This window comes from Natrix helvetica, assembly GCF_964273705.1.
Source record: "Natrix helvetica genome assembly, chromosome: 1".
Taxonomy (NCBI): Eukaryota; Metazoa; Chordata; class Lepidosauria; order Squamata; family Natricidae; genus Natrix; species Natrix helvetica.
In genome coordinates, this window is record NC_138548.1 from 210915538 (window position 1) to 210937749 (window position 22212).

At 45.8% G+C, this 22212-nt stretch overlaps 1 protein-coding gene across 1 annotated transcript in view; it reads left to right on the forward strand.

Moving 5' to 3' along the window:
• The first annotated feature begins 8537 nt into the window (after positions 1-8537).
• ARHGEF25 (Rho guanine nucleotide exchange factor 25) overlaps positions 8538-22212 on the forward strand; it is a 117653-nt gene continuing 103978 nt past the window's right edge. The window contains exon 1 of the mRNA XM_081939630.1: positions 8538-8595. The gene's annotated coding sequence lies outside the window, so the exon portion shown is untranslated. The remainder of the gene's footprint in view (positions 8596-22212) is intronic.

Below are 22212 nucleotides of genomic sequence, written 5' to 3' on the forward strand. Positions count from 1 at the left end.
TAATTCTTTTTCCACATACTGTACATAATTATTTTCTTTTACAACCCTCTGATTCATGGTCCATCTCTTTTTCCTTTTTGCTTCTCCTTTCCATTTGATTGTTAATGGGTTATGGTCTGCCCACATATTCGGTGTTATTTCTACCTCTTCTACATCTTTCTCCATTTCTGGATCCATCCACACCATGTCGATCCTGGACCATGAATTATGGGGGTTTGACTCTTTTGTGGATTTCTCTCCAAACATCTTTTAGATTTAGTTCTTGGGCCATTTCAAAGAATGTATTTGGTAGAGTTCTTCTTTCATAGTTTTTTTATTATCCGTTTTATAGTCTTTCTTTGGCTCTACCACTGCACTGAAGTCCTCTAGTAGGCATATGTTATCCAGTTCCAGTTCTACAATCCATTTATGTAGTTTACTATAGTATTCTTTCTGGCTCGTGTTTGGTGAATATATGACTGCAATTCTTTGTTTTATTGATACTTCAATTAATAATGTTCTTTCCTCTTCATCTGCGTATACCTGTTTAGGTTTTAGCCAGTCCTTTATATATACTGCAATTCCTCTTTTCTTTGTATCAGCCAGGGCCAGATGTAATTTTCCTAATTTTGGAGATTCCAGAATACTACCATTTCCTTTTTTAATATGAACTTCCTGTAGACATGTGATATCCATGTTTTGTTTTTGGAGCTTAGAAATTGTTTGTCTTCTTTTTATAGGTGAATTTAATTCATTTATATTGACTGATATTAATTTCACTTCCTCCTCCATCCTGTTACTTGTTTATCGCCTTCGTTCCTCTACTTGGTTTTGTTTCCCTTTGGTTTCTTGTCCTCACTCCTTCTCTTTCCTGGGCTGCTGCATCGGTCTTCTTTCTCACATCTTGGTCTAGTCCTTTTTCCTCCATCAGCTGCTCCACTTGGCTTTGGGTTTCCAACTCCTCTCTGCTGTCTGATTCTCCCTCTATGTAGTGTTCATAGAATTCTCGGGCTTTCTCTGTCAATCCTTATTTTCTTATCTTGCCAAGATATTAACATGCCTTCTGGTATCAAACAGCGAAACATTATTTTATATTTTATCAGTTGTGCAGAGAGGAATTGGTAGTTCCTTCTTTGCTCTCTGATTCTCTTTGGTATTTGTTTAAGGGTTATGACTTCTTTTCCTTTATGGACAAGCTGTTCGTCCCTTGTTCTTTTGTAAATTTCGTCTCTGACAGCTTTTTTTGCAAATCTTATGTGTATTTCACGGGGAAACATATCTTTGTGCATAATTAGTATTCACTCTATAGATTTCATCAATATTGTTCCTCAGTTCACTTTTGTCCATTTGCAGTTGGTCAGCTAAAAGATCACTCATGAGTTTTGGTAGATCCTCATCTTTTGTCTCTACTATGTTCTGAAATCTTAAATAGAAAGAGGATCGTTCTAATTCTAATGGACTATTGCCTCCCCGAGCTCTCTGTTAACTGCTGTCAGTCTTTCTTCTGTTTCTTCCAATTTCTTTTCAGTTTGTTCTGTCCTAACTTCTATCATTTTTATCTTCTGCTCATTTTTAGCTATTGTTTCCTGTATCTTTCCCATTCTGTCATCCAACTTCTTTATATCATCTTTCACTTCCCCTAGATCGCCTTTCACTTCCACTAAATCGCCTTTCACTTCCCCTATTGTATTTTGTCCGCATTAATCCAACTCTGCATGGGAATTGATGGAGGGTAGAATGGAATGTAGTGGAGAGTGGAGTAGAAGGGAAGGGAAAGGAAAGGAAGGGGAGAGAAGATTCTTTATTGGCCAAGTGTGATTGGACACACAAGGAATTTGTCTCTGGTGCATAAATTCTCAGTATACACACAAACAATAAAATGATAATAACTAATCCCTTACATTTCTTCTATCTCATTAGAGATATGGTATGTTGAACTCATAATTGGGAATTAGTGGAGCACAAATTTTGCACCCATTTATTCAAATGGGTTTATATTGCGGAGTATTCTGCCAAGACACCCTCTTCTGAAACATTCACAAAATATCCAGGGTATTTCACAAGTAGATACCCTAAATATATCTGGATTATTGGGGAATGAGTAAATTTCAATCTCAAGGTGATTGAATGTGATTTCTCAAGATTGGTCAGACAAGAGACAGCAGGAAGTTAGGAAGGTCTTATGAATCCTACCATTAAAACAATTTTTAGAATAAGAGGTGTGAAAAGACTCAGAAAGTTTGGCTTTTCCAGGGATATAACTAAGCAAGCATTTCCTACAAACAAGTCTACAGTCTTCCCTTCCTAGTCACCCTTTAAAGGAGATTTCAATGTAGCAAATTATTTGGCCTTTCTCTGCCTGCAACAGTACTCTTCTTTTAAAATGACAATGTGCCCAGACATCCTATAATGTAGCTGGCTGGGGAATTCTAGGAGTTGAAGTTCACAAGTTTTAAAGTTGCCAAGGTTGGACACCCCTGCCCTAAAGGGACGTTCCTAGCAATTTCCATTCCAATTCCTCTTTGGTGGTCTTGAACTTCTCAGGAACTGTATCTCTTCAGCAACATGGTGCTGCTTAATCCCATCCTTGTCTGCTAGCCATTTCTCTTCCCTTCCTTTCCCTTCCCACAGTTCTTAGTCCATTTTTCCTTTCTCTGTGTGAACCCATTATCTTTCCTTTTCTCAGACTTAGATTATCAGCCACAAGTTCGGTTTATATGTCGGGGGGGGGGGGGGTGTTCATGTGACAGGATGGCTGACAGCATTTATTGTGTCCATATATGGGAGCACCCAGAAATTAAGTGGATCCCTGACATTATTGGATTTTAGCTGCCTTTTTAGCAAGTCAAGATTTGTCAGAATATTTCTATGTAAACTCCAGTCACATTAAAATAATTGACTAGGACATGAGTGATAAGTTGAAGGGAAATTTCGTTTGAGACTGACAGTATGCATTCTTCTCAGTCACCCTTTACCATAGAAGAAATATGCCATGGCAACTTCTTTTTCTAATGGTGCCTCATACCATTGCTTCAGAGGTATTCAGCAGGTTCTGACCAGTTCTGGAGAACCGGTAGTGGAAATTTTGAGTAGTTCGGAGAACTGGTAATTACCACCTCTGACTGGCTCCAACCCCATCTATTCTCTGCCTCCTGAGTCCCAGCTGATCGGGAGGAAATGGGGATTTTACAGTAACCTTCCCCTGCCATGCCCACCAAGCCATACTCACATAACCAGTAGTAAGAAAATTTGAATCCCACCACTGCATTGCTTCATCTTATTCTCTCTAAGGCAGACTTAATATACTTTTAGATGTACAAGTGTTAAGATGGGATGGGTTTTTTTCCCCTCCAGAGTTGAAGTTGACTTTTGGCCACTGCCTGGACAACTCCCTGAAGTTTTCTTGTCAAAATTTCAGAAGTGGTTTGCTCTTGTTTTTTTTTTCTAGGGCTGAGAGACTGACTGGACCAAGGTCACCCACCTGGCTTTGTGCCTAAGGCAGGACTAGAACTCACAGTCTCCCAGGTTCTAGTCTCTTTAAAGAAACTACTCCAGTCCCATTCCACTATCCAAAGGCGGCCACAAGTGTGTAAAAATCTGTTTGACTTTAGTTATTCCTGAAGTTCTAGTTCATAGCATCACTCAGAATCACCCAGCCATCCTGTAGCAATAATATAAAGTATGTCATCATTGCCCTTGTTTTGTAACAATTGTGCTTGTCAATAGTGGGGCCCTCTTCTCTCCTTTTGGCAAACACTGAGGTAACTGCTGTGACAATTTCATGCAAGTATAGTTTCCTGCAGATTCAAAGTTAATGTTCTTTTTTAAAAGTCTCTTGTGTTTTCTGTAGAAGTATAACAAGTGACTGCTTGCTCACAGACATTTATATATTACTGGCAAATGCTCCTGAAATTTTGACACCCCAGGCAGTTTTCTAGAATGCCTCTAGAGGTGGGCTGATACTCAGTGAGGTGTCCTTTTTTGGAGTAAATGTGTACTTTTAAAGCTTTTGTGCAACTGCGGATAAATGTAAGGATGCCCTTCTTGAACTTTACATCTGGTAAACAACTGGACACAACCACACCGTTTTCTCAGCAGGAATATCAAAGGAATTTGCTTTTTCTTTCTTTTGGAATATTTCTTCAATTTCCAAGTTTAACTCCATGGCCTTGGGATTTCCTAGTAGTCTTCCATCCAAGTATTAATCAGGTCAAATCCTGAGATCAACTTATCTTGATGAAGTCATTCATAGTTGCTTGCTAGTAAGTTGGATGGCATATAAATTTAATAAATAAATAGATATATAGAATGCAGTGACGTGCGGTCAGTAGAGGCAAGGGAGGCAGGGCCTCACCTCTCTTCATGGAATAATAGTATATAATATTATATACTATATATATAATATTATATACATCCGTCCGGCCGCGCCCGGGAGACGCGGAGGGAGAAATGTTGTCGGCGCCTCCGGATGACGAACCAGTCGCTTGCTTTCGTCATCGGGAGGCCGACAACATTTCTGCCTCCGCGTCTCCCGGGCGCGGATGGACGAAGGTAGCCAGAATGGCGCCGAAGCAGTCCGGCGAGCGAGCGAGGCAGCGAGATCTTCGGTCACTCGTCTACCGGACTGCTTCCGCATCTCCCGGGCGCGGATGGACGAAGGTAGCCAGAATGGCGCCGAAGCAGTCCGGCAAGCGAGCGAGGCAGCGAGATCTTCGGTCACTCATCCACCGGACTGCTTCCGCATCTCCCGGGCGCGGATGGACGAAGGTAGTCAGAATGGCGCCGAGGCAGTCCGGTGGACGAGTGACCGAAGATCTCGCTGCCTCGCTCGCTTGCTCGCCTGACTGCTTCGGCGCCATTCTGGCTACCTTCGTCCATCCGCGCCTGGGAGATGCGGAAGCAGTCCGGTGGACGAGTGACCGAAGATCTCGCTGCCTCGCTCGCTCGCTCGCCGGACTGCTTCGGCGCCATTCTAGCTACCTTCGTCCATCCGCGCCCGGGAGACGTGGAGGCAGAAATGTTATCGGCCTCCCGATGACGAAAGCAAGCGACTGGTTCGTCATCTGGAGGCGCCGACAACATTTCTCCCTCTGCGTCTCCCGGGCGCGGATGGACGAAGGTAGCCAGAATGGCGCCGAAGCAGTCCGGCGAGCGAGCGAGCGAGGCAGCGAGCGAGGCAGCGAGATCTTCGGTCACTCGTCCACCGGACTGCTTCCGCATCTCCCGGGCGCGGATGGACGAAGGTAGCCAGAATGGCGCCGAAGCAGTCCGGCGAGCGAGCCTGATCTTCGGTCGCTTCCAGAGCCGGAGCGGGATGGAGCAGCCACCGCCTTGGAAGTGAGTCACGCGGACGGAGCTTTGGGGCTGAGGAGAGAGGCAGGGACGGAGGGAGTGGGGGGAGAGGAGCCGCCCCCCTCACCCCCCAGGCAATGGGGAAAGCTTTCCCGAAATGGGGGGGGGTGTGTCGCGGGAAATAAAAAGGGCGCGCGCTGGGGGGGGACAAAGGAGGTTTTGGCGTGCCTTAGAGGCGGGCGGGCAAGCAACGAAAGGAGCAGCGAGGGCGGGCGGTGGCTGCAGGCGGCAAGGCTTGAGCGGGGTGAAAGGGACTGGTGCCGGTGGAGGAAGTAATGCTACGCCGCGGTCCCCTTAATGTTCACTCAGGAAGGCGGAGAACGAGACCACGTGGTCTGCACACGTGGTCTGCACACGTGGTCCCATTCCCCGCCTTCCTGATGACGTCACCAGCCTCCCCAGCCATAACCCTCACCGCACGTCACTGATAGAATGAAGCCACATAAATTGTCTTCCTCCCTGAAGTGTTTCTACTCATAATCTACATCCAGCAGAATCTTGTTTTATATAGAATAAGATCCTGGTAATTGGAGATCTACAGCTTCTGATTGTGGAGGCTTTAATTTTGTTTCGGTAGGTTTTAATTTTAATTACAAAACCCTCACCTGATATTTTTGGAGCAGTGAACATGTCTGCAATCTGTGTTGTGCGTGCCTATTTACAAAATGGCCATGGTGATCCCAAAACACTGATTTCAAATTTTGATAGGCTCAAGTCATTTTCCTAAGAAACTAAATCAACCCCATTTTTCTGACCTCACAATTACGGTGTATTCTCATCTAGAATTATCCTCTCCAAACCACCTCTCTCTGTTTTTAAATGCCCAAATGTAACAGTCTTAATAAACAATTCACATCCCCCTCATATCATTCACATTTCACTGTTTTAGACCCACATTAACCAGAATCTCCATTTTACCTGGTATACAGAAGATCTCCCTCTCCCAGCCACTTGATTGCTTTATTTCTTTAAAATATTTCTATGTCTAAATGAGTTCAAAAATGCATACATGTCAGACAGTAGCATTATTTCAACATCACAGCTGCTTGCAAGGCATATCAATAACCCAGGCAATTTCCAACAGGCAATAGCTCTAAACAACATTGCATAAAACTTTTCCATCTGTATTTTAGGAGAAACCCAAGGTCCATGAATTTGTGGTTTTCGGATCTTGGGAATTAATCTCTCTAAGAAAACAGATGACCTGTGTGGAAACCCTATTTCCTAATTTGTCATGCTTCAGAGCGAACAATTAGGTTTTCATCTAGCTGGACCTCTACCAAAAGTACGCCGGGCAAATGCAGCTAAAGGAGCACCTTGCGAGCCACCTGTGTGGCTTTAGCATTAACTTCAGTTTAATCTGCCGTCTTTTCCACGATTTCTTAGGCAAAGGTCGCCTTCAATAGAATGCCGTTTGTTTTCGAATGAAAGTGCAGAAGATTGGAACATGTGCCCCGCTCAAAGACTTGTGAGCTGCAAAAGCGATGTGACTATTTCTAGTCCTGAATGTAAATATTTTTGTGTTCCCCAAATTTGAAAAAGTTTCAAAGCTGCCGTCTGCTGAGCAACCTCAGCCTTCAAGATATTTGCAAGGATGGGATTAAAACAAATAAAAAGCAGGCTAAGATGCTAGACTACAAACCAGGAGATCCTGAGATCAAATCCTCCGCTAGGCATGAAAGGCATCTGGGAGACCTTGGGCCAGTCACTCTCTCTTAGACCAACCTTAGTCTCACAGGGGAATATACCATATTTTTCGGAGTGTAAGACGCACCTTTTCCCCTCCTAAAAGAGCATGAAAATGTTGGTGCGTCTTATACACCGAATACAGCCATTTTTGGCCTCCTGGAGCCCTGCCCCTGCATCCCATTTTTATGGAAAATGGGCCATTTTTTGCAAAAACGGGGGCATTTTACCTTCCCCCAGCCCTGCTGAAGCCTGCAGAGTGCTGCTGGGGGCTGTGGAGAACAAAACCATTTTTTCTTACTTACCTCTTTGAAATCTTGGTGCGTCTTATACATTTCGTGTAAAGCTCAAGACCCACCTTTTTCAAGTTGCTGGCCTGGCTCAACTTTGATCCAACTATATCGCTCCTGACGGGTTTTTTATTTGGGGTATTTTAATTGCATTCAATTTATTTAGGGGTTTTTAAACATTGTGTTTTTACTTGTTTTTATCTTTCAGTTCACCTCCTCCTTGTATATGTCGTATATATGTCTTGGTATATGTTTTGTTATATGTATGTCGATATATTTATTTCCTATGTTTTGTTGTACGCCGCCCCGAGTCCTTCGGGAGAGGGTGCGGCTAAGAAATAAATATTTATTTATTTATTTATTATTATATCAGTGTGTCTTATAGTCCAAAAAATACAGTAAGAGGAGGAAGCTTAAAGGTATATATGCCACCTTAAGTGACCAAAATAAAGGTGGGATAAAAATCAAATACAGGTAGTCCTCAACTTACAACCACAAAATTTATGTTGCTAAGTGAGACAGTTGTTAAGTGAGTGTTGCCCCATTTTATGACCTTACTTGGCACAGTGGTTAAATGAATCACTTCAGTTGGTAAGTTAGTACACGGTCATTAAGCGAATCTGGCTTCCCCATCGGTTTTGCTGGCCAGAAGGTTGTAAAAGGGGATCACATGACCTTGGGACCCAGCAACGGTCGTAAGTGTGAACTGGTTGCCAAGCATCTGAATTTTGATCACATGACCATGGGGATGCTGCCAAGGTCGTAACTGTGAAAAACGATCATAAGTCACTTTTTTCGGTGCCGTTGTAACTTTGAACGGTCACTAAATGAACTGTTGTAAATCAAGGACGAGCTTTAAACCAATAAAAGGCCATATATTATTATATTAGAGTTAAGATTGGCATGGAGAGCAAAGTAACTTAAAAAACAATGCTGAGAATTATTGGAGGTTTTTAGTATAGAGAAGGAAATGGTGGCTGATACTTCTTCAGACGCTTCCAAAATCTTCCATATTGGGCTGCTGTTTTCTTTTTCTGGAGTATAAGTGAATAAGGGCTCTTGAGGTATGAGGAATTCTGGCCAAAACCAGCTGCTGTGGCTCTTTGCCAGGCTGCTTCTGAGAATTTAAAAAAAAAACCCAGAAGGGGTGGGAGTCTAAAAACATATACAACTTCCCTCCACAGTTTTGTAGCAAATCAGAGATCCTGAAATCTGGTTGCTTCACAACACGCCGAGAATCATGTGCAGCAGCGGAGGCAAAGCAGCAGGCTGATTTCCCCCGTTCGATGTAAGTAAAAGAGTGAAATTTTCGTGTCGCGTATAGCAAAAGGTCCTGGCAAGGTTTTGCCGGAAGTAATGCGAATGTAGTAACAAACTATTTTTGTCTGGTATTGATCAACTGATGTAAACGTGTGCACGTTTGTCTTTAAGTTTTCACCAGCAAGATTAGAATCGCTCGAAGATATTTGGCTGCTTGAGGCCAAGGGCAGAGACTAATTTGTGCCTCAGGCCCCACTTCCCATTAAAATAAGAAACCTATTAGACAAGCTGTTAAGCCAAGAATAGGCAATTAGTTTTCCCGAAGGACCACATGAGAAACTGGGATTATTGCAGAGTGCTGAACCAATAAGGCTGTGAAGGTGTGAGGGCTTGAATGCATGCACATACATAAATTGAAAATAAATGAATAGTTGCCTTCAAAATAATAGCAAACCTTGCAGGCCAGATAGAGATAGACTAAGGGTCAGGTGTGGCCAGTATTGCTTAGTATTTTGGTGTAGAACTGTCTTCTCCTTTGACCCTGAGAACAAGGAGAGGTAAATCACCTCTCAAAGCCATTTCCCCAACCTCTGTTGGTAGGCAGGCAGAATGGAAGATAAGGATTTGGCCAAGTGTCCTGAGTGAAATGGCTTGAGACTAGGATAGAGTTCACTATCAGTGTAAGGATCAGTACGTTTTCTTTCTTCAATTGGCAGCCTGGCCATTATAGACCCTTCCCTAAGGCCTGGGACTAGAGATGGCAAGCTTTTATATACGGCTTGGACACAAGCAGCCGGAGCAGATGGAAGTAAGCTTACTACACATCTCAGCCATTGTCCTGACTGGTTTATGAAGAACTCCAGGAAAGTAGGGCAGACCCACAGAAGTGAATGTGGGTTTAGCCCACTGTCACAACTTGCGTCCCTGAGGCCCATGCATGGCACTGGGCTTGCACAGGTAAAGGAAGAGAAAATGGAAACTAAAATCATATTAATAAAGGATATTTTCTTTCTCTTTCTCTCTCTCTTTCTTTTCTTTCCTTCCTTCCTTCCTTCCTTATTTATTTATTTATTTATTTATTTTGTCAAGCACGTATAAGATAACATATAAGTATAAACATGATTATCAATACAGGAAATGGATACGAATAAATGGGGACAGTAGGACAAGGACGGTTGGTGCGCTTATGCATGCCCCTATTGACCTCTTAGAAATGGGGTGAGGTCCACGGTAGACAGTTTAAGGTTGAAGCTGCGGGGGTTTGAGGAGGTAACAATGGAGTCAGGTAGTGCATTCCAGGTGTTGACCACTTTGTTGCTGACGTCGTATTTTCTGCAATCGACTTTGGAGCGGTTTATTTGTAGCACAGGATTGACATGAGGGGTCCTTGGTGGTCTCTGAGCTTGCCATATTTTTTGTCCTCATTTAACTACTTAAAAAAATGGTAGATTCTAGACCCAGCCAGGACCCACACATTTATTTCCTAGAAAGGGAAGTACGGAGGGAATCTTCCCACCCTACTTCATCCCCCAGGATGCTTTCCCAGCACCCCAACTCCATTTGCCTTTTTTCTCTAGACAGATGGGTATATTTCCAAACAAAGAATGCGTCTGCTGCACATCATGTTTATTTTCTAGAAGTGGCTACAGAGGCCCCCAAGAGTTCCTAGAGGGTTAGTAGGTTTCTATTTCAGATTTTGTTTTTTTTTTAAATTAAAATATAAAATCAGCGCAGGGTGCTTGATGGGTACCGAGGAAGTTATTGCAGGCAAATGCATGGATCCCGTTGCCTGTCCCATGGAAATTTTGCAGGAGGGACTGCACTGGACTAAAGGAATGTTATTGCACCTGTTGCCCGGCAGATGGCACCATTACATTACACTGTACAATTTCCCTATACAGTGCAGGCAATATAGGGAAATTGTGCAGGGAGATCCTCCCCCCAGCACAAAACAGGGACATTGCCTTCCTGCTCACTCTGTCCTCCCTCTCCAAGCACATCTTTTCTCCCCCTCTTAATTAAATGTGGTTTTAATAATGTGGAATGTGTTTGCTGTATACATGTCAGCGTGTTGAAGTCCAAAGAACCAGCAAGCCTGACATGTGGTAAACATTACAGTGAGTCTGTTTGGTTCTCGGAATGAGGATGAGGATCCGACCGCACTGCCATCCCGTTTTTGTTTTTGTAGCTCTGTGAAACCTGATCCCCCAAGCCCAGCAGCTGTTGCTGAAGGCAGGGACCACCCCTCTGGAGTCTGTAGCCCTTGATGCCCGAACACCCCTTATTCCACCCTCCTCCCCACCCCGATCTCTAGTGTTTTGCCATCGCCTTGCCAATTGCGTGCTTAGCAAGACTATTTTTAACATTCAGATGCATCTATTTTTATCCATGCTCTCTTTGTGCCAGGGATGCTCGCTGGGCATTGCTGATCCAAAGCTGGACATGGCAATGCTCTGTGATGGTAGACCACATGGGCATCCAGACCACTTGGCTGTGGACACGGGAAGTCTTTTAAAAAGGGTGTACCGGGAAAAATCAACACTAATTTCATCCTCATTATTTAATCTACGTACCCTTCATCCCTCTCATTCTCTGCAGCCATCTCAGGCTTGGCTGAATTCCTTTGCTTTGCGGAGAGGATGCAGTTCCTGGGGCTTTCCCCTTATTTGGCAATTTCTCTTCTGGAGCCTAAGGCAGTTGGATCTCAAGACAGGCGCAGTTCTGCTATGTTTCATTGAATCATAGTGTGCCAGTCAAGATTCTTCTAAAGATAAATTGAGGGTTGCGAGGGGGAGGGATCGATCACAATAAACATTGGAGCAGGGGGTGGGGGAGGAAGGGATCTTTAATGCATAAACATTCTTGCATATAATTTAGACAAAAGTAAATATAGATGGCATGCTATTCTACCACTTCAACCTGCTCTGCTCCTACGTTTTCTTCAGTCCAAACTGAAGATCCCACTTCTCAAGTGGGAGTCTCTTGTTCATTAGCTGCAGAGGTGGTATTCAGCAAGTTCTGACCAGTTCTGGAGAACCGGTAGCGGAAATTTTGAGTAGTTCTGAGAACTGGTAAATACCACCTCTGACTGACCCCGCCCCCATCTACTCTCTGCCTCCCGAATCTCAGCTGATCGGGAGGAATGCGGATTTTGCAGTAACCTTCCCCTGCCACACCTACCAAGCCATGCCACGCCCATCAAGCCACGCCCACAGAACCTGTAGTAAGAAAATTTGAATCCCACCACTAATTAGCTGGATCCTGTTTTAATAGAGCACATAAAATAATTGTTAACCTGACTCTGTCTATACAATGATTCTCTTCATGGGAACCAAGTCAGGCCAAGTACAGCAACATAGCAATCTCTGCTGAAGGGTAATGGGTTCTAATCAAGGTGCCGGAAGAGACTTAAAAGGGTCATATTTAAAGCCTCCATGTTCAGAAGCTGTAATAAGCCTCTTCCGCTGGGGGCAAATGGGAAAGTTGCAGCCAAGGTGCCCTGTCCTTCCCAAATGGAAGTTGGAATGCTAACCAGTGTAGAGAACGGTATTCTGCAGGAGAGATCAGCCTTAATGGCAAATATTCTTTCCTGAGTCACCTGAAAGTTTATTTTGCTTTGTGTGCAGTTAGGCAGCCACCCATAGGCAGATTATGGAGAAAACGTAAATCATCTCCACATATCTCTCAAGGAGCTGAGAAAGTCTTCATGCTCAGACCTCTTTTCAATCTCACTCTCTCTATATATATAAGGTAAATACCACTCACGAAATCTCCAGAACCATAAACCCTACAAACTTGAAATTTGGCATGTATGTTCCTCTTGGCTTCCAGGTATTCGCTAAGAAAGGATTTTTCGAAACACCCATCAGATCATTAGTAATTCTTATACAGTAATTAACACACTCTGATGCTAAGGAGTTCTAGTCCCCCTCCCCACCTGAAAAGAACTCTGTTCCAACTGCCAGTTGCCTCACATTCCGTTACCTCAATTCAAACTGGCAGACGTTCCACTCCTTCACTCAGGAATGGTCTGGGACTCCGTACAGTACTAAACATTGGTACCTCATCAAAATGTCTACGCTTTCTACCTATGGAACTACTTCTGGACTCAAGGCGGTGGGAGCAATATTCCCTTTTGTGTTTCAATCACTGACACCACTAAACCAATGGATTTGAACCAAATTCCTCGTGCATAGCCCGATCACATAGTTTTGTCACGAAGCATGGGTATCCAGCTACATGTCAGAAAATAATATTTTTAGGTTGGCCATAAGTTTGACTCTAAGGCAGCTACATAAAGGTTAATCACATTATCACTTTTCTGCGGTGCCTAGACAGGCATAACATACAGGTGGGGAGCATTTCAAGGCTATTCCTATTCATCCAGTGCTTCCTCTGAAAAGCATCTTATAATAAAGGTTCTCTCTATGTTACAGTATATTTGTGTCATTGCTGTTATCCCAGGAATATCTGACTCTTTTCTTCTAGTGGTTATCCCTGTTTAGATAGTTTCCAATGGTATCCGTTCCCTCAATCCGTCAAAAGCAGTTTGGAGACTGTTAGATACTCCCCCCTATTTTGAAGACATATTGGTATCCGCCGCAAACGAAGCACAACTTTTAAAAAGAGTTCGCGCTGTATTGGACAGACTCCGATAGAAGGGCCTCCGTTTTAAAAAGGAAAAGTGCAAAATAAACGTATCCAGGGTGGAGTTCTTAGGCTACATGATCGATGGCTCCGGGATTCACCTGACCAACCAGAAAATCAGGGCCATTAGGGAAGCCCCGCTCCAAAAAATCAGACCGAGCTCCAGGCGTTCCTCAGACTCCTTCACTTTTATAGCGTGTTCCTCAAGCAGAAAGCGACGGTTGCTGAGCCACTACACCGCCTGCTAGCGAAGAACACGGAGTGGACGTGGGGGAAAGCCGAAGCCAAGGCGTTCGCCGCTATGAAGGGACTTTTATCAGCAGACTCCTTCCTGGTCCAATACAGTCAAACCCTGCCACTGGTGCTGACCTGCGACGCATCCCCCTTCGGAGTTGGCGCTGTCCTAAGTCACCGGATGCCGAATGGCACGGAAGCCCCCATCGCGTTCTATTCAAGGACGCTGTCCGCCACCGAATGGAACTACAGCCAGCTGGACCGGGAAGCGCTGGCCGCAGTGGCAGGGGTCAAGCGGTTCCACGAATACCTGTACAGCAGGGACTTCGACCTGGTGACAGACCACACGCCGCTACTGGGACTACTGGCTGGAGACCGCCCGACCCCGGTGTCACTCTCCTCCCGCATGACCTGTTGGACGATCTTCCTGGCAGCATATTCATACCAGCTCATCCACCGTCTGGGCACCACGTTGGGGCACGCAGATGCACTGAGTCGATGCCCCCTACCGGAGCTGCTTGCCGACCCGACACCTGAGGCCGTGGTACTCCTGATTGACTGCCTAGACTCGGGACCCATCTCCTCCAGAGACGTCGTACACCATTCCGAAAAAGACCCCATCATCAAGCAGATTTTGAACTGGGTGTGGAGGGGGTGGCCCAAGGGACCGGTGGAAACAGAACTCAACCCTTTCTTCACGAAACACGACCAATTGTCCGCCATCCAGGGTTGTCTATTGTGGGGGGACCAGGTGGTCATCCCGAAACAGCTGCGAGTAGCCGTGCTGGAGGCTCTCCACAAGGGTCACCCTGGGATGGTAAGAATGAAGGCGTTGGCACGGAGCTATGTGTGGTGGCTCAATATGGACAGAGACATTCAGGAGTGGGTGGCCACATGCACACCATGCCAAGAGTCCAGGCCAGCTCCCCCAGAGGCACCCCAACTACTCTTCCGACAGAACCTCGCCGCTGCTCCACGCCGTGGAAAACAGGTGCGCGCGCACAGCTCAGAAAATTACAGTCTCGGAGACTTCGTAACGGCGGGAACATGTTGTCACTCGCCCGGGCTTCTGCAGAACCTTCCCTCTGAAGCCTTCCGAGGAAGGAAGGGCCAGTTGGGAAAGGGGCTTTGCTCCTGCTCCGGGCTGTAATTGTGCCTATGTTTTCCACGGAGTGGGGCCGCGGCCAGAAGACAAGGATCATGAGGTAGTGCAGCGGTGGCGGCGGGGAGTCAGCCCCGATGCAAAAAACGCCAAGGGGGCAGGAAATTACTTCCGGGTTTATTGACCAACTGGATCGTGCGATCCGGTGCGATCCGGCAGAAACCCACCACTGCTCCGGAGGCTTCAGGAACAGACCTCTGGGTTGCAGTAGAGCCATTTTTTGCCCTCTGGAGCCTTCAGAAGGCTTTCCTGAAGCCTCCGCAGGGAGGAAAAACGGCCCAATGTGCAAACCAGAAGTTCATCCCTGAACTTCTGGTTTGTGTGTTGGGTTGTTTTTTGCTCTCTGGAGGCTTCAGGAAAGCCTCCGGAGGGCGAAAAATGGCCGAAAATGAAGGCCAAAGTCAGCTGGCCAGCATGTGCATTAGCGCTGGAGCTGACAGGGCAATGCCTGCAATTCGTTAAAAGAGAAACTGTAAAACCATCAAACCAACTTTCCCCTTGCATGACCAGCTGTGGTGGGGGGAGGCAAGGCACAAGTTAAATAGCTACAGCATGGCACCAAAAACGTCTATAGGTAGTCCTTGACTTACAACCACAATTGAGCCCAAAATTACCATTGGTGAGCGAGACACTTGTTAGCTGAATTTTGCCTCATTTTACAACCTTTCTTGCCATAGTTGTTAAGTGAATCACTGCAGTTGTTAAGTTAGTAAACACAGTTGTTAAGTGAATCTGGCTTCCCCATTGACTTTACTTCTTAGAAGGTCTCAAAAGGTGATTACATGACCCCAGGACACTGCAGCCGTCATAAATATGAGTCAATTGCCAAGCATCCTAATTTTGATCATGTTATCACGGACATGCTGGAACGGTTGTAAGTGTGAAAAACAGTCATGTTCCTTTTTTCAGTGCCTCTGTAACTTTGAACAGTCACTGCATGAACTGTCATAAGTCAAGGACTACCTGTATTTTGCTCTGTTTTTCAAATGTACTGGAGCAAAAAGAGAAGACAAACAGATGCAGCTTTCAAAACAGATAGGCTTGGAACCGGTAGAGAATCCTTCTGGAAGGAAACTGGGAAGGGATCAGTCAAAGTTACTGCTTGGAGATGTTTTGGCTGAACTGTTCTTGAGGGCAGCCAATGCAATGAAGGCAGTGAAACATCCCCCCGTCCTCCATTCCTTCTCCGATTACGCAATCCACGCACTGTGCTCTTAAGAGTGTAAGAGAATGGCTGGGCTCTGATATAACCGGGGACACAAAATGGCTAACCGATGAATTTTTCCTATTTGGGATTTCGCACATCAGGCTGATTGTGTGGGCATTATCAGTATTCTGTCCTTGCATCCTCCTGTGGTACAGATGTGTTAATGGACAGTTCATGCCTAAAGTGTAAAGAGAGCATAAAAAGAGCGAGAGAGCGAGAGCGAGAGCGAGAGCGAGAGAGAGAGAGAGAGAGAGAGAGAGAGAGAGAGAGACTGGTGTGATATTTATGACATATTGGGCCTTCTAGGCAGGGAAAATAAAACAATTTTTTTAAAGGTAGCAAAATGGTGGGTCAAAGTAATAACATTGGTGGAAAATCCACAGTATGTAAATTAGACAAAGCAGATGATTTGTCTAAAGCAAGGCTCTCCAATTCGCTCTCACAGGGAGGGACTCCTCCTGGTGCCGTCCACCAAGCAATGCCAACGGGCAGCGCCTAGGAGTAGAGCCTTCTCTGTGATGGGCCCAACCCTCTGGAATGACCTCCCCCCCGACATCAGAACCACCACCGACTTCCGTTCCTTCCGTCAAAAACTAAAGACTCACCTGTTCCGACTAGCCGGCTTGGCCCATTCATAGTCTATTTTACCTCCTGGCAGATATTTTTTAATTGGGATTTCTAGGTCATTATTTTAACTTTAACTTTTTGGGGTATTTTTAGGGGTTATTTTTAATACTGTTTTTTAATTACTTTACTTTAAGATACAGTTTTTTATAGCCTCCTCGTCTAAGTATTTAAGGATCTGTGTATTTATATATCTATTCTTATGTATTCCTTGTGTTTTAATTTGACTGTACACTGCCCCGAGTCCCTTTCGGGAGAGGGGGCGGTCTAGAAATTTAAAATAAAGTAAAGTAAAGGCTGTCAAACTGCATTTCTTCGAGGGCCGGATCAGCATTGTAGTTCTCCTCTGAGGGCCAGCAGGGGGGGGGGCAGAGAGGGGGGAGACAGGACGGATGCCCCCTCTGCCTCATTTTTGGCTGCCACGTGGCCCATTTTTGGCTGGAGGTGTGCTGCAGGAGGTCGTGATAGCCAAAAATGGGCCATGGGGAGGCCACACGCTCCCTCCCCGCAGCTCATTTTGGTCGGCAGAGGCACCGCAAGCTAGTCCTTTGATATTTCCAGGCTGGCCCTGTGGGCCAGATTTAAGCACCCCACGAGGCGGGTCCGGACTCTCGGCCTTGAGTGTGACCCCCCTGGTTTAAAGAAGCAGTGTAAACTTTGTGGCAGGGATTTGAATCTGAGTCTCCCCAGCCAGGTCCCACATGCCAGCCATCACCCAAATGTGAGAAAGAAGAGACTTCTCTCTCCCTTGCTCCCATGCTTAAACTTGCAGTGACTGTTTTAATCTGCATTAGGGATTAGCGTTAAGAATTTCAGACTCCTCAGCACTGGAGATGGCAGCATGGTTAGAGCTGTCTGGTTCTGCCTCACGCTCTTGGTACCAATGAACTCTTTGCCCCTTGAATGAACTTCATCTCCCATCGACCACAGATTCTGTCTCATCCTTTTGAAGCAGCGCTAGCGCTACTTCCCCCGGGGTTGCTCTGAGTTCCAGTTGCTTGAAAGTGCTCAGTTGCCTATTGAGCTCCCTCAAGAGCAGAATCACCAAAGGGAAAGAATAAACAGATCTCGAAGTCCATTGGATTGCCACCGTTCTAGCCCATTTAGTAGGCTAACTAGGGACAGTCAAATGTGCAGGACCAAAACAGGCTTTTTTTCTCCAAAAAGGAGGATAGGTCAGTGATGGTGAACCTGTTCGGCATGGAGTGCTGAAAAGGGAGCACTTCGTGCGCACTCTTCTGGGCCACAAATAGGAAGAGGAGCCGCCCAGGGGGCATGCGCGCACCGGAAAATGTACTTCTGGTTTCCTGTGCACATGCGCACCAGCCAGCAAGTCTTCCAGTTACTGCCGTGTATGCGCATGCGCCAATCAGCTGGCCAGTACGCATACTCATGCTGGAAAATGGAAGACCAGCTCTTCCAGTTTCCGGCACTGCCGCATGCACAAAGTCCAGCTGATCGTCATATGCGCATGCATGTCAAAAACCCAGAAGAGGAATGGTAGATGCCACGCGTGCCAGGCAACATGGGGATAGGTGATTGTGAGGCTGGAGCTAGAAAGCATGTCCTTCAGTTTTAAGTCTGAGAAACGTAGAACTAGAGTAACTTCTATTCAGCATGTATTGAGCAGAAATGCAAAATTCTACGTTTTTAAGCAGGTTGGAGAGGGATACAACACACTAATTTTAAAAAGGAAAAAAAGCACCTCGCCTGCCAACCCCCCACCACACCCAACCCAACCAATACAAAATTGAATTGAAATGTAGCTTTCATTTTCATCAAGGTTCTGTTAAAATAAAAAGTCACTGAATGTTCACTCATCATGAATGATCCCATCTGGAACATGAGCGGTCAGCATTTATTCATCAAATCTAATACTATAGTCAGGCAGCAGCTTTACAGGATCTTGCACAGAGTGCTCTTTCCAACCATCTGCTCTCCTTTTCCTTCCTTTCAAGGGGGAGAAGGGTTGAATTAGATCTGGATTCTTCTGAAAGGAAATCATGGGGTCCCAAGTATGTTAAATAGAGTCTATGGCCAAAGAAAACACAAAAACCTATCCTGCATTTACGGTTAAGAAAAATTGGAACTGGCAAAATAATGCTAGTGTTACCATTGTATTGTTCAGCAGTCAATTAGTCTGGCATTTTTAGAGATGCTGGACTATATTTTCAGTACCCCAGCCAGAGTGTTTCAGGTGGGAATTGCCAGTTGACTAGAAGTCAACTGGGGCACAACGTTGAGGGAAAGACGAGCAGGGGTGGGCTTCACAAATTGCAGCAATGGGTTCGCTGCCCCGTTGCTGGGTGGGCGTGGCCATGGTGGGCATGGCCTAGTCGATCTCCTGTACAATGGTGGAGGGGATTTTTCACCGTCCCCAGGCTCTGGAGGCTTTTCTCGAGCCTCCGGGACGGCAAAAACTCCTTCCCCTGGGCTCCGGAGGTCCAAAACAGGCCTGTTTCTGGACTTCCGGAACCTCCGGTACGCCCGTTTCCCCCCCTCCCCGAGCCTCCACGTGGGTCCTGCACTTACCTGGCATGATGAACGGGCCGCGTGGAGACTCCTGGGAGGGGAGGGGTGGGCATGGCCAGCCAGGGGTGGCATTTGGGGGGGTTTGCCGAATTGGACAGAATCTTAACTAGAGGACTGCCCGAACCCGTGCGATAGTGAACTGTGCATAAGCTGGCATTAGGTGAGTTTCAGTCAGGAGCAAAGAACTGCAGCTTGCATAAAATAATAAGCACACCAGAGTATAAGTGTAATTGTAAAACAGAACAGATTGATGGCCATCAGACACAAATTGATAGAGTTTCTTTGTAGGGATTTTGGGTATTTTTTCCTTGAGGGGCTTACTTGAGGACATATGTAACATTTTTCAATGGGAGGTAATGATGCTATCAGTTACTAGCAGACAAGTCCCAAAGGCTACAAAAAGAGGGACTTGGGAAATTGCATCCTGGTTATGTACTCCAACTAGGTTTCATGAACTTAAGAAAATGGAAGGACTCTACAAATAGAAACAGGCCTCTTTCGCATATGCGTGTGTTCCTGATAATATGTGGGTGTTTGAAGATGAATCCATTACTTTCCCTCACAGACAAAAATCTGATGCAATGAAAAATAATAAGAGCCAACAGCTTTATTTTTTAAAAAATCAATCTCTGCCAACCCTTTTGCACCAGCCTGTCAGTAAAAGTATTTTCTCCAGATCTGAGGACATTTGTAAGACGGGGAGAATAAACGTAGAACATACTACAAGAACAAGGCTTACATCTGAATGCAGAACAATTAGCACCAGATGACCTTTCTTCACTGAGTTACAATACCCATTCCATGAGTCTGCACAAAGCTTTACTGACATGGAAATTGCTTCTCCCTTTGCTGATCCCTAATCTTTCTCTATTGCTTCTGTTCTTGCTACTGCTGAATGATAAATATCAGCATGCTGTTAGTAAGAGACACCTGCAGGATTCCAGTGTCCATCAAAATCAAAATGTCAGCATTGTGAAATCACAACATAAGCATCACTCCTACCTTGTTTCCCAGAAAATAAGACAGGGTCTTATTTTCTTTTGACCCCAAAAATAAGCACTTGGCCTTATTTTTGGGGAGGTATTATTATTTTTGAGGTGCAGGAGGCAGCGAGTGTGATCACCTCATGGCTGCTGCTGTGCAATATTTTCAGGAAGGGCTTTTTGGGGGTAGGGCTTATTTTAGCACACGCGCTCAAAAGCACGATTGGGCTCATTATCCGGGGAGGTCTTATTTTCAGGGAAACAGGGTATTCCTAGGTGACATCACAGCACATATATAAAATGAGAGAAGGCCAGCCGAGTTAAAACCAACCTGTTCCAGAGGAACCATGGGGTGAGAGGAAAGGCGGTGGCAAATGCCAGCCAGTTGGTTTTTGGGTCTCTGCCACACATGCGTAGGGAATGGGGCGCAAGCAGGGGGCAAGCGCGGGACACATGCGGGGGTGGTGGTGTCACAGCGTGCATACATGGGGGGGAAGGGGGAGCACAGGGGGGCACACGCATGGGCAGGGTGCATGTGGGGGTTCACACGTGCATTCCATTATGAGAGTGCATGCATGCTTTCGGCACACATTGATGAAAAGGTTAGCTATCACTGATCTAGACCACAGATGTGGACCTCCAGATTTCTCTATGCTGCTTTCAAAGGCAATTGGAATAGAGCTGGTCAAATCTGTTCACTGTTTTAGACAGTCAAGGCCTTTGAGTTAAAGCACTTTTATTACCGCTGATCAGTTAGGCTACAGCAGTGATGGCAAACCTTTTTTGGCTGCCGTGCCAAAAGCGGAGGTGGCACGGGGGGGGGGGCGTGCGCTGGCGTGCCACACCCATAATGCTATGCACACAACCCCCCCCCAGCACTCACACATGCACGCAATCAGCGACATGCCCCCCCCCGGTTTTGCTGCAGTTTTTTCGCCTTTGCCAGGCTCCAGAGGCTTTCTAGGAGACTGGGGAGGGTGAAAACACCCCCCCGCCTCCCCCCGTCACCCTCCAGAGGCCTCAGGAGCTTCCCTGAAGCCTCCGGAGGGCGAAAAATGGACCTATGAACCTGGAAGTTCAAGAATGGTGACTTCCGGATTGTCTGTAGAGGCCGTTTTTCACCCTCTGGAGCCTTCAGACGGCTTCCCTGAAGGCTCCAGAGGGCAAAAACTGGCCCTACGAGCAAACCAGAAGTGACTTCTGGGTTCCCTGTAGGGTCGATTTTCGACATCCAGAGCCTTCATGGGCCTTTAGGCGGCTTCCCTGAAGGCTCCGGAGAGTGAAAAATGGCTCTACGGCCAATCTGGAAGTGACTTCTGGTTTGTCTGTAAGGCCATTTTTTGCCCTCCGAAGCCTTCAGGGAAGCCTCCTGAAGGCTCCAGAGGGCGAAAAACAGTCCTACGAGCAAACTGGAAGACCGTTCTCGAAGTTCCGGTTTGCTCATAGGGCCGGTTTTTCGTGCTTTGGAAGCTTCAGGGAAGTCTCTGGAGGGCGAAAAATGGCCTCAAAATAAGGACGAAGTCACTTGGCCAGCGTGTGCATGCATCATGGCATCATCAATAGTCAATTTTGACAGACTACTGATGCCATGGTTTGTGTCTAATTCTTAAAGGAGAAAACAGGACCAGCAGAGTTACTCTGTCATTGGAGAGAAAAAGCATGCCCACATTACTCGGCAATGCCCAATACACCTCCCTTCACAGTTATTCACCCCACCTGATACTGGCCATTTATGCCTCCAGTAACAAGAACGGTGCAGTGGAACTGATGTTACATACTAGCAATTATTATGTCCAAATGCACAGGTATAGTATAGACGGCACCTGGCTCAATAATAGTAATTGTGGAAGGGATATTGGAGTCCTAGTGGACAATCATTTAAATACGAGCCAGCCCTGTGCTGCAGCTGCCAAAAAAGCCAACACAGTCCTAGGCTACATTAATAGGAGGATAGAATCAAGATCATGTGAAGTACTAATACTTTATAATGCCTTGGTAAGGCCACACTTGGAATACTGCATCCAGTTTTGGTTGCCACAGTGTTTTAAAAAAGTATATGGAAAGAGTACAGAGAAGAGCAGCAAAGATGATTAGGGGACTGGAGGCTAAAATATATAAAGAATTGTTGCTAGTTTAATGAAAAGGACTAGGGGTGACATGATAGCTATGTTCCTATAATCGAAGGGGCTGCCACAAAGAAAAGGATTTCAATCTATTCTCCAAAGCACCTGAAGGCAAGACAAAGAGCAATGGAGA